Here is a 10,049-nt window from a genome sequence, read left to right as displayed (position 1 = left end):
GTTTTTACCTTCACTTTGGAGTTAAAGTACCTTGCGGTTCGCTGTTGATAAGCCGCATTTTGTAGGTGCGCTTTATCACGCTTTTCCTCCAAAAGGTCAAGGCAGAATAGCTGGTTCTCGTTGTTCTGCGAGATATTGAAAATATCCCTGCGTAGGGAACCTGCCCCAACTTCAACTGGCAACATGGCCTCGCACCCGTAAGAAAGTGAGAAGGGTGTTTCGCCAGTTGTAGATCGAGGGGTCGTATTATAGGACCATAGGACTTGCGATAATTCATCTGGCCAAGCCCCTTTGCGACCTTCTAATTTTCCCTTTATTGTGTGCTTAATTATCTTGTTAACTGCTTCAGTCTGTCCATTACTCTGCGGGTAAGCAACTGCGGAAAAAGCTTTTTTAATCCCCAAATCGTCGCATAGCTGTCGCATCTCTTTACAGTCAAATTGTTTTCCATTGTCCGAAATGAGTTTATGCGGAATGCCAAAACGACAAATGATGGAGGTGTAGACGAACTCGCGTAATTTCGTTGCAGTGATAGTTGCGAGTGCTTTTGCTTCAGCCCACTTCATGAAGTAGTCAACCGCGACTACAGCATATTTGACTCCGCCTTTTCCCTTGGGTAACTCGCCGATTAAATCGATTCCCCATATTGCAAAGGGCCAGGGACTCGTGATAGAATGGAGGTTACTCGGGGGCTGGTGTGTGTAAGTGGCTATTCGCTGGCATCTATCACACCTTTTTGCAAATGCGAGGGCATCTTGTCGCAGTGTTGGCCAGTAATACCCTTGCCGCATAATTTTTAAGGCAAGGGAATTACCTCCAGTATGATTGCCACAAATTCCCTCGTGTACTTCACGCAGTATGTAACCGCAGTCTTCTCCACTGATACATTTGAGAAGTGGTTGACTAAAACTTCTGCGATACAAACTCTGGTCATATATCACATAACGGGCTGCTCGCTGTCGCAATTTCCTTGCTTCTATTTTATCATCAGGTAGGAGCCCCTTGTCAAGGTACGCGAGGATAGGAGTCATCCAGGTAATCTTCTGGACATCATCGATTTCCATGATCGTTTCTCGATCTATGGTCGGGTGAGCCAATACATCTACCGGAATTACGTCGAGTAATTCGGCTTCTCTGGTGGAGGCCAGTCGGGCCAATGCGTCTGCGTGGGCATTTTGAGCACGCGGTACTCGAGACACAACTACATGTTTGAACTTCTGCATTATTTCGCGAACGATGGCTAAGTATTTAACCAATCTTCCGCCTCTTGCTAGGTATTCTCCATTCACTTGGCATACCACGATTTGAGAGTCGCTAAAAGCTTGTAGATACTCGACTTTCATCTCGAGGGCCAATTTCAGACCTGCGATTAAAGCCTCATACTCGGCTTCATTGTTAGATGCAGAGAATTCAAAACGTAAAGCAGCGTGTACCTTGAAATTATTGGGACTGATTAGCAAGACCCCGCTGCCAGAACCTTCATTATTTGAGGCTCCATCGACATATAATGTCCATACTTCTTTACTTGCCACGACAATGTCATTTCCACCCTCTACAACTGCCACCTCGGTGCTTGGAAATTCAAGTATAAAATCTGCCAAGGCTTGCCCCTTGATCGCAATCCTCGGTTTATACTTGATGTCGAACTGACTTAACTCCATCGCCCATTTTAACAATCTCCCCGATGCTTCTGGTTTTGCCAAAACCTGCCTTAAGGGGAAGTTTGTCAAAACTTCAATGCTGTGAGCCTGGAAATAAGGTCGCAATTTTCTTGAGGATATTATCAAGGCGAAAGCCAGTTTCTCCATTTGAGGATAACGCGTCTCGGCGTCTAATAATCGCTTACTGACGTAGTACACCGGGTGTTGGCGTCCTTGGTCCTCGCGGACTAGTACTGAACTAATCGCGTATTCAGAGACGGCCAAATAAATAGACAAAACTTCTCCGGACAACAGTTTTGATAGAACTGGAGGTTGCCCCAAATGCGTTTTTAAAGCTTGGAAAGCCTGCTTTCATTTCTCGTTCCATTGAAACCTTTTGTTACCTTTCAAAGTCTGGAAAAATTCTTTACACTTGTCAGAGGATCTGGATATGAAGCGGTTTAAAGCCGCGACTTTGCCTGTGAGGCTTTGAACCTCCTTTGGCTTAGTCGGTGACGGCATTTCTACCAATGCTCTGATCTTCGCAGGATTGACTTCTATTCCTCGTTGATTTACCATAAAACCAAGGAATTTTCCGGAACCCACTCCAAAGACGCATTTCAACGGATTTAGACGCATCTTGTATCGCCGCAATATGTCGAACATGGCCTGCAAGTGCGTAATATGATCCTCTGCACGCTGCGATTTTACGAGCATATCGTCAACATATACCTCCATTGTCTTTCCAATAAGATCTGCGAACATCATATTCACTAGCCTTTGATAAGTCGCACCTGCGTTTATTAAACCAAAAGGCATTACTTTGTAACAGTATAATCCTCGATCGGTAATGAACGAGGTATGTTCTTGGTCCGGTACATACATCGGGATTTGATTGTATCCCGAGTACGCATCCATGAAGCTTAAAAGCGCGTGACCTGCAGTGGCATCGACAAGCTGGTCGATGCTAGGAAGAGGAAAGCTGTCTTTGGGACAGGCTTTGTTCAGATCTGTAAAGTCAACGCATGTGCGCCATGAGCCATTAGGCTTTGGCACGAGTACTGGGTTAGCTAACCAGTTGGGGTAAAATGACTCCCGTATAAAGCCGCAGGCAAGGAGGCGGTCAACTTCTTCTTTCAGCGCTTGGTACCTCGCGGGGTCCATTTTGCGGCGCTTTTGTCGGACACCTCGCACTTCGGGGTCGATGTTCAAGCGATGACACATGACCTGTGGAGATATCCCGACCATATCTGAATGTTTCCAGGCAAAAACATCAAGATTTTGTTTTAGAAAAGTCGTTAATTGTTCTCGCAATTGTATGTTTAATCTAGAACCAATTTTTAAAACCTTGTTATTATCTATAGGATCTATAGGTACCTCGATTGTATCTTCCGCGGCTTGGGCTGCGGCGGTGTGATCAAGGATTCTTGGATCCAAGTCTGGTTTGTCTATATGCGGTACCTCCTCGATCCTGAGGATCTCCTGGCGAGGTGGTGGTGCGTCTAAAAGGTGGATAACATTCACCGTCCTTTTTTCTGCGAGTTTGACAGCTGCATTATAACATTCTCGAGAGTCAGATTGGACTCCCCTCACCGATCCTACTCCAGAGGGAGTAGGGAACTTCATTGTTAGATGATAGATCGAGGTTACGATCTTCATCTCCTTCAAAATTGGTCGACCAATCACGGCGTTATACGCTGAGTATTGGTCGATTACTGCAAAGTCGGTCATCGACTTGGCAGTTATCGGGGCAGTTCCCAAAGTGATTGGGAGTTTGATCATTCCTTTGATTGCTATGACATCTCCCGAGAAGCCATAGATGCTCGATGTCATAGGTCGCAAATCCTTCTCTTGCAATCCCATTTGCTTGAAGGCTTGGAAATTCAACAAATTCAGCGAACTTCCATTGTCGACCAGTATACGATGGACATTGTCTCCACCAATATTGGCGACTATCACAAGTGCATCAGAGTGTGGGTGGTGGACCCATCTCGCATCGCTCTCCATAAAGACGATGTCCTCGCATTCTTTCTTGAAGAGCTTCTCTGGCCGTTCACCAAGATTGTTCACATTGGTTAACGGCCTCTCCTTGGCTTCTCTGGCATACCTTTCCTGCGATTTGCGAGAGTCGCCTGCGATGTGCGGTCCTCCGATTATGGTTAGGATATTGCGAGGTTGTCTCGAGCCACTCGCGTTCTGGCCATCTCCTTTGCCATCCGCTTGAAGATGTCCTTCCTCGCTTCTCTTATACTTGTCGAACTTCCCTCTTCTGATCAGTTCCTCTATCTCATCCTGCAAGACCCAACATTCAAGGGTAGTGTGACCAATGTCTTTGTGGTACTTACAGAATTTTTTGGGATCTCTTCGGTCGCGATTTCCCCTGATGGGGGGCGGCTTCTTGAAGACGTCGTTCCTTTCCTCAATCGCATAGATATGGTCTCGAGGTACGGCCAGTTCGGTATAATTGACGAAGCGAGGTCCCCCCTTCCTTTTCGGCGAGGACTCCTTCTTTGGGGGTGACTTAGCCAACTTCGGGCTTCGCGGTCTGCGCGGGCTGCGTCTTCTTGGGCTTCGGCCCCTGGAATTCTTCCCTCGCGGACTGCGAGAGCGCGACCGCGGTATGGGTGATTGTCGTTTGTTCTTGCCCTTCTCTAACTCTGCCAGAGAATTCTCGATTCTCTTGTGAGGTTCGGCCATGGCGAAGAACTCTACCAAGGATTCCGGCCGTCGGGCCTGTAGCTCCTTCCAGAAGTCGGTTCTTGGCAAGATACCTGTAATTAACATGCAAACAAGCGAAGACTCGGGGGCCTTCTCGACCTTTGTTACTTCGGCGTTAAAACGCTTGAAATAATCTTGTAAAGACTCACCAGGCTCTTGTTTGATGTTGGCCAAAGTCGTATAGGGTGGCCTATACGTCATTGTGGCCTGGAAATGTGTGAGGAATAAGTCGACGAAGTTTTCCCACGTCGATATCGATGCCTCTGGTAATTGGGTGAACCAATCATGGGCATTCTCCTCGAGTGTTGCCGCAAGAATGCGACACTTCGCAAGTTGCGGTACCTGGTCCACTTCCATTATAGTATTAAACTTTTCTAAGTAATCTAACGGGTTAGAAGTACCTTTATATTTGAGGGATTCGGATAAACGAAACCCTTTTGGAAGTTGGGCCTGCCGCACTTCTGCGGTAAAAGGCGAAGTGCCATGCAGCTTGTATATGGGCTTACGCTGCTGCTCGAGCATCTTCAAAGCTTGCAGAAGCATGCTTTGATCGATTCCTCCTGTCGCAGGGGTTGGAGTCGCTGCGACTGCGGGGCTCGCAACTACTGCGGCAAGGTTCGAGGGGATATTAATCCCAGTGGTCGCGATCGGCGCGATAGGCGGGTTGTTAACTGTATTGACACCCTGATCGCCCGTATGGGGATCATGGAGCGTCTCAGTGTTATGTGGGCCGCGGGAGCGTGCCCTAAAAACTGCGTTGAGGTGATCACGCAGATCACCTCGGTGTACACGATAACGTCCTCCCTGCTGTGTCTGTACAGAGCCTGACCTCGTATACCTGCTCGGAGTGCGGCCATGCGAGGATGAAGAGGCCGATTCTGCGTCGTTATCTCGAGATGGACGACTGCGAGGGTTGCGGCGCTCAGGATCCTCGTCGATTTGTGCGCTCTGGTTAGGAAACCTTGCAGATTGATCTCTTGACGTCGGGTGATTCAAGTCCAGAACTTCAGGGTCAGTTCTTCGTTCCCTGCGTACACGGTTAGTTTGACGTCTGGAAACTGTTACCTGAGGGTTTTCGTTGCGAATGGCAGGAACTCGAGGAGGGCGTCGAGCTCGACTCTGTCCATCTACTTCGGCTTGTAGTGCTTGCAGTTGATCCTGAATTGCAGCATATTGATCGGTCGTAAGCTGGACCATTCCTTCGGACACTACCGCCGGGGTGACGGGGGGAAAATGCATGGTTGCTGGTGGTGTGGACGTGTCTCCGACTTGAGGGCCAGTTGTTTCTGGGAATAGGTTGAGAGGTCTGATGTTGCTCCTCCCTACTCCGCCGTTGATGACGTCTACAGGTGGCACTCCAGCTCCAGGCAATGGTACGCTCATCATTCCAATATTGATGGATCCGTTGTTAGCTCCGTTAACGTGATTTCCAGCCATGATGAATGGTGTTCTTTGAAGTGAATAAAATCTTTCAGTCGAGTTCCCACAGACGGCGCCAAATGTTGTCGAGTGAATTTCGCAACACCAAAAAGTACTATTTAATTGATATAAAAGATAATTTTTAGGGAAATGACAAGTGCGAGTATTCAACCTAAAATGGCGAGTACTCGACTGGGAATGCAAGAACAAGCAACAAGGCTGGAAAAAGTAAGCAAGACAATGAATTATAGTGGTTCAGTCAGATTTCGATCTGCTTAGTCCACTGTAGCCAAGGATTCGTAGGTGCATTTTCATGGTGGATCACCCCTTTATATACAAAGTAGGTGTCCAATCGGTTACATGAGGATCACATTCATTGTTAATCCATTATTTACACATTGAATTGCAATAACTAAACTCAAACAACGTTAACATTAATAAATGTATGACAGTTACTAAGTTCATCAACGTATGCATCTTCCGCATCTACGAGTTGACCGTTCATGTTCCGTTTGTTGAGCTCGCAGGATCGCCAGTACGTTTGGAACGTCTGCGTCCTTAGGTAATCACCCCTTGTAGACGTCGCATGTTGGAGCTATTAAAGTCTGGACATGCGAATTTATATTGGTCTGTCAGGGCTATTGAGTCGTTGGGACCAAACTGCATCATAGGGAGTTGGTCTCTATACTTGTCGCGGAGATATAGAGGGGACACTCGCACATGTTCTGACATATGCGAGTTGGATCTACCCTGCATGATGAGAATTACGGTTACGCGGTGCGACTTAAGTCACACTTACAGTATCTCGCTGGTTTTATCCTGAGCGAGGTCTAAACTTCGAGAAGTCTCTCACGGACATTCAGCCTTCATTGGAAATCTGAATACACGTGTCCTTTAAAGAGGAGTCTGGTCTCGAGTTTCTAGGTGAGAGAAATCTCACTATAACATACAGGGTTAAGTGTTTTAAGGATAAAATACATTGTAGGGTATTACGGTAATTTAATCCCTTTACAGTGTAAATCATCTATATAGAGGATCATTGATCAAATTAGGATTATAACAATGGATAACTAATGACGTATCTATATCGTGGAACATATAGAGCGTTCTATATGACTGAGAGTGCAATTCCAAGTTCTAAGAGTGGATTCAATAAGGAATTAATAAGTTAGGGAATTTACTTGGTAAATTCTGTTCGACTTATTGGAAGCTCGGTTATATAGACCCATGGTCCCCATACTAGTTGAGACCATATTTCTTGTAAGACTCAGTTAATTGATTTTAATTAATCAATTATAATTTTAAAAGTTAGACTATGTCTACTTTATGAATTTTCACTAAGCAAGGGCGAAATTGTAAAGAAAAGAGATTCTAGGTTTATTTATTAATTAAGATACTTTATATGTATAAATTAATAAATACATTAAATGGCAATATTATTTAATAATTATTTTTAAGTTATTAAATAATTAGAATTGACATTTGAATGGTTAAATTAAAAAATTAGCATTTTTGAGAAAATGGGAAAGGAAAATAACAAAATGGGAAAGTTCCAAAGTGAGGCCCAATTTCCTTTTATGGGCCGCCCACTATGCATAGGCTTTTACCATTTTATTTTTCCATTATCTTAATGCCACACAATTCTAACCTAAACCAAGAGGGCATTCTATAAATAGAAAGTGTTGGCTTCAGGAAACTCATAACTTTGCACATTTGTTTCTTTTAGAAAAAGCCTACACGCCACTTTCTCTCTCTTTTCCTCTCTAAAATTTCGAAACCCTTGAGTGATAGAGTAGTGCCCACACACATCAAGTGGTACCTCAATCATAGTATGTAAGACTATGGAAAATCAGCATCAAAGAAGGAGAGAAGGAGATCCAGATTCAGATCTTGATTATGCTCTGCTACAGAAAGGAATCAAGGGCTAGAGATCTGAATGGAAGGAGTCATTATATTCCGCTGCACCCAATGTAAGGTTTTCTTAAACTCTTATGTGTTTTTTTTTCATTGTTTTAGAATTCATATTAGGATGTTAATCAAACATACTTGGTAGTAAATCTAGATCCTGGTAAAATATTTCTAACAACTGGCACCAGAGCCATGGGAATGATTAACTTTCATGTAATATGAATTAAAACGATGTTTTATATGTTTTGTGTTGATTTGGATAGTTTCATGTTTGTTTATGTGCTTATGTGATGAATGTATATGTTGTACGAATTTTTTCCATGAAAAATAATTTTTCTATTTTTGAAAATATTTTATTTGGATTTCTTGTGAAAAATTAAGCAATTTTGTTTTTTACGGAACTCGATTCCGATAAAAATTGAAAAAGTTATGAATTTTGGAAAATCGGGATTCAAGGCTGTCGAGTGGGTGCATCAATTGCGATTTTTTGGGTTTTTTTTTTCCCAAAAATCTAATTTTTTATGGGATTGTTTCCCAAAATCCCATTTTTCCAATTTTAGATTTTTCCAATTTGAAATATTTTCAATTTGAAATATTTCCTTTTTTCAAATATTTCTCATTTGGAATATTTTCAATTTTAAATATTTCCTATTATGGTGAGATTTAAAAATTTGTTAACTTCTTTAATATTTATTTATTATTTAATTACAAGATTAAAAATTTTGATATTTAACATATTTTAAATCAAAAGATAACTTTGTCTTTTTATTTAAAATATTATATTAAAATTATTTTATATGACAAATTAAATAATTAATAAATTTGAAATTAACATAGATATTTTTATAGATACACTTACCATAATATTTTCAAATTCAAAATTTATTATTTTGTTAAATATTTAATTATTTATAAATTATAAGTTTAAATATGATATTTTTCTATATATATCATTTTTTTCCTTATTGGAAATTTATAAATCATATCTTAAATATTTAAATAACTTAGATATTTTGTAGAAATTTGAATATTGCTTAATTTGAGATATTTTGACATTTAATTATGGTAATTATTATTTATTAATTATTTTATTCCTAAAATAATAATTATCTAACCAAATCTATTTTAAAATTGGTTTATTTTATTACTTTAATTTTACTAAATTATAAGATCTGAAAGTGATATTGAAGAAGTGATATTGAAGATTCTTTCTTTCAAATCATTGATCTTATTTGATATTTAATTTAATTTGATTCAAATAAACCTAGATATTTTAAAATTAGTTTCCTTTTTTTGAGATTTTTAGGGTTTGTTTTAACAACCCTAAATTTTCAAGATTTAATTGGTTAGTTTAAGAATAATAATTTAATTATATTAATATCTTATTTCACATCTGTTACATGGACAATGTTTGTTTATTCAATTTTTTTTTACAAACCTATTATTTATTTGATCTAAATTACTATAATTAACTTGTTGACAGATCCAATGATCTGATTTTAATCATAGTCCAATTGTCAATAGATCTTATAAATAATTTGTAACAAGGAAATTTTGTACTTCTTTCATCTGTGTAAACCTAGTAACATGATAGGGCCCATCCAAATCATTTGACCTGTGTGAGCCTATATGTTTGCTATTGGGCTTAGATGCATATATGAAGCCCATTTAAGTTTTACTAAGTAAATGGACTAGGTTGCTAAAATAAAATTTGACATAAGTAATTTTATTTAGGCCCAATTAGATTTGGGCTTACTCAATGAATAACAATTGTTTATTTAAAGGTTAAATTCCTCTCTTTTGGGCCTTATGTGAGAGTTGGGGGCCAATAGAAGTGGGTACGACATACTGAACCCAGCTCCCCCTCATATGAACTACCCCAATTGTGAAGGCCCATTTGCCTTATTTAAATAATTGTATTAGGTTAATTATATTAGTCTAACCTAATTAAAATTGAAATAGCAACATAATTAACTTTTAAAATACATGAAATTTATTTTTCATTTAATATTTTAAAGTTAATTTTAGAAAAACACTTTGTTAATGATATATATTCTAGATATTTATTTCTATACTAGTTATTATTTTTAATATTAAATAGGAAAATATCATTGATTGTGAAATTAATTGTTTCATAATTAATTTTGGTACAATCTAAGTTTAGTATATTTTCCTAGTATTAAACTAGAATTAATAATTAAGTTTCCTCTATACTTAATTATTTATTTCTTGAATTTAATACATTTAATTAAATTGAAAATTTAATATTTAAGTTGATTTTCATCATGATACTTAAATATTGTTATTTTCATGTTATTTAATTAAAGTTAAAAATTATTCCAAGTTTGGAATCTTATTTCAGAA

Source organism: Cannabis sativa, chromosome 2, assembly GCF_029168945.1.
Source record: "Cannabis sativa cultivar Pink pepper isolate KNU-18-1 chromosome 2, ASM2916894v1, whole genome shotgun sequence".
In the NCBI taxonomy this organism is placed as follows: domain Eukaryota; kingdom Viridiplantae; phylum Streptophyta; class Magnoliopsida; order Rosales; family Cannabaceae; genus Cannabis; species Cannabis sativa.
The sequence above is the reverse complement of the archived record's forward strand: the minus strand, read 5'-3'. Positions refer to the sequence as shown.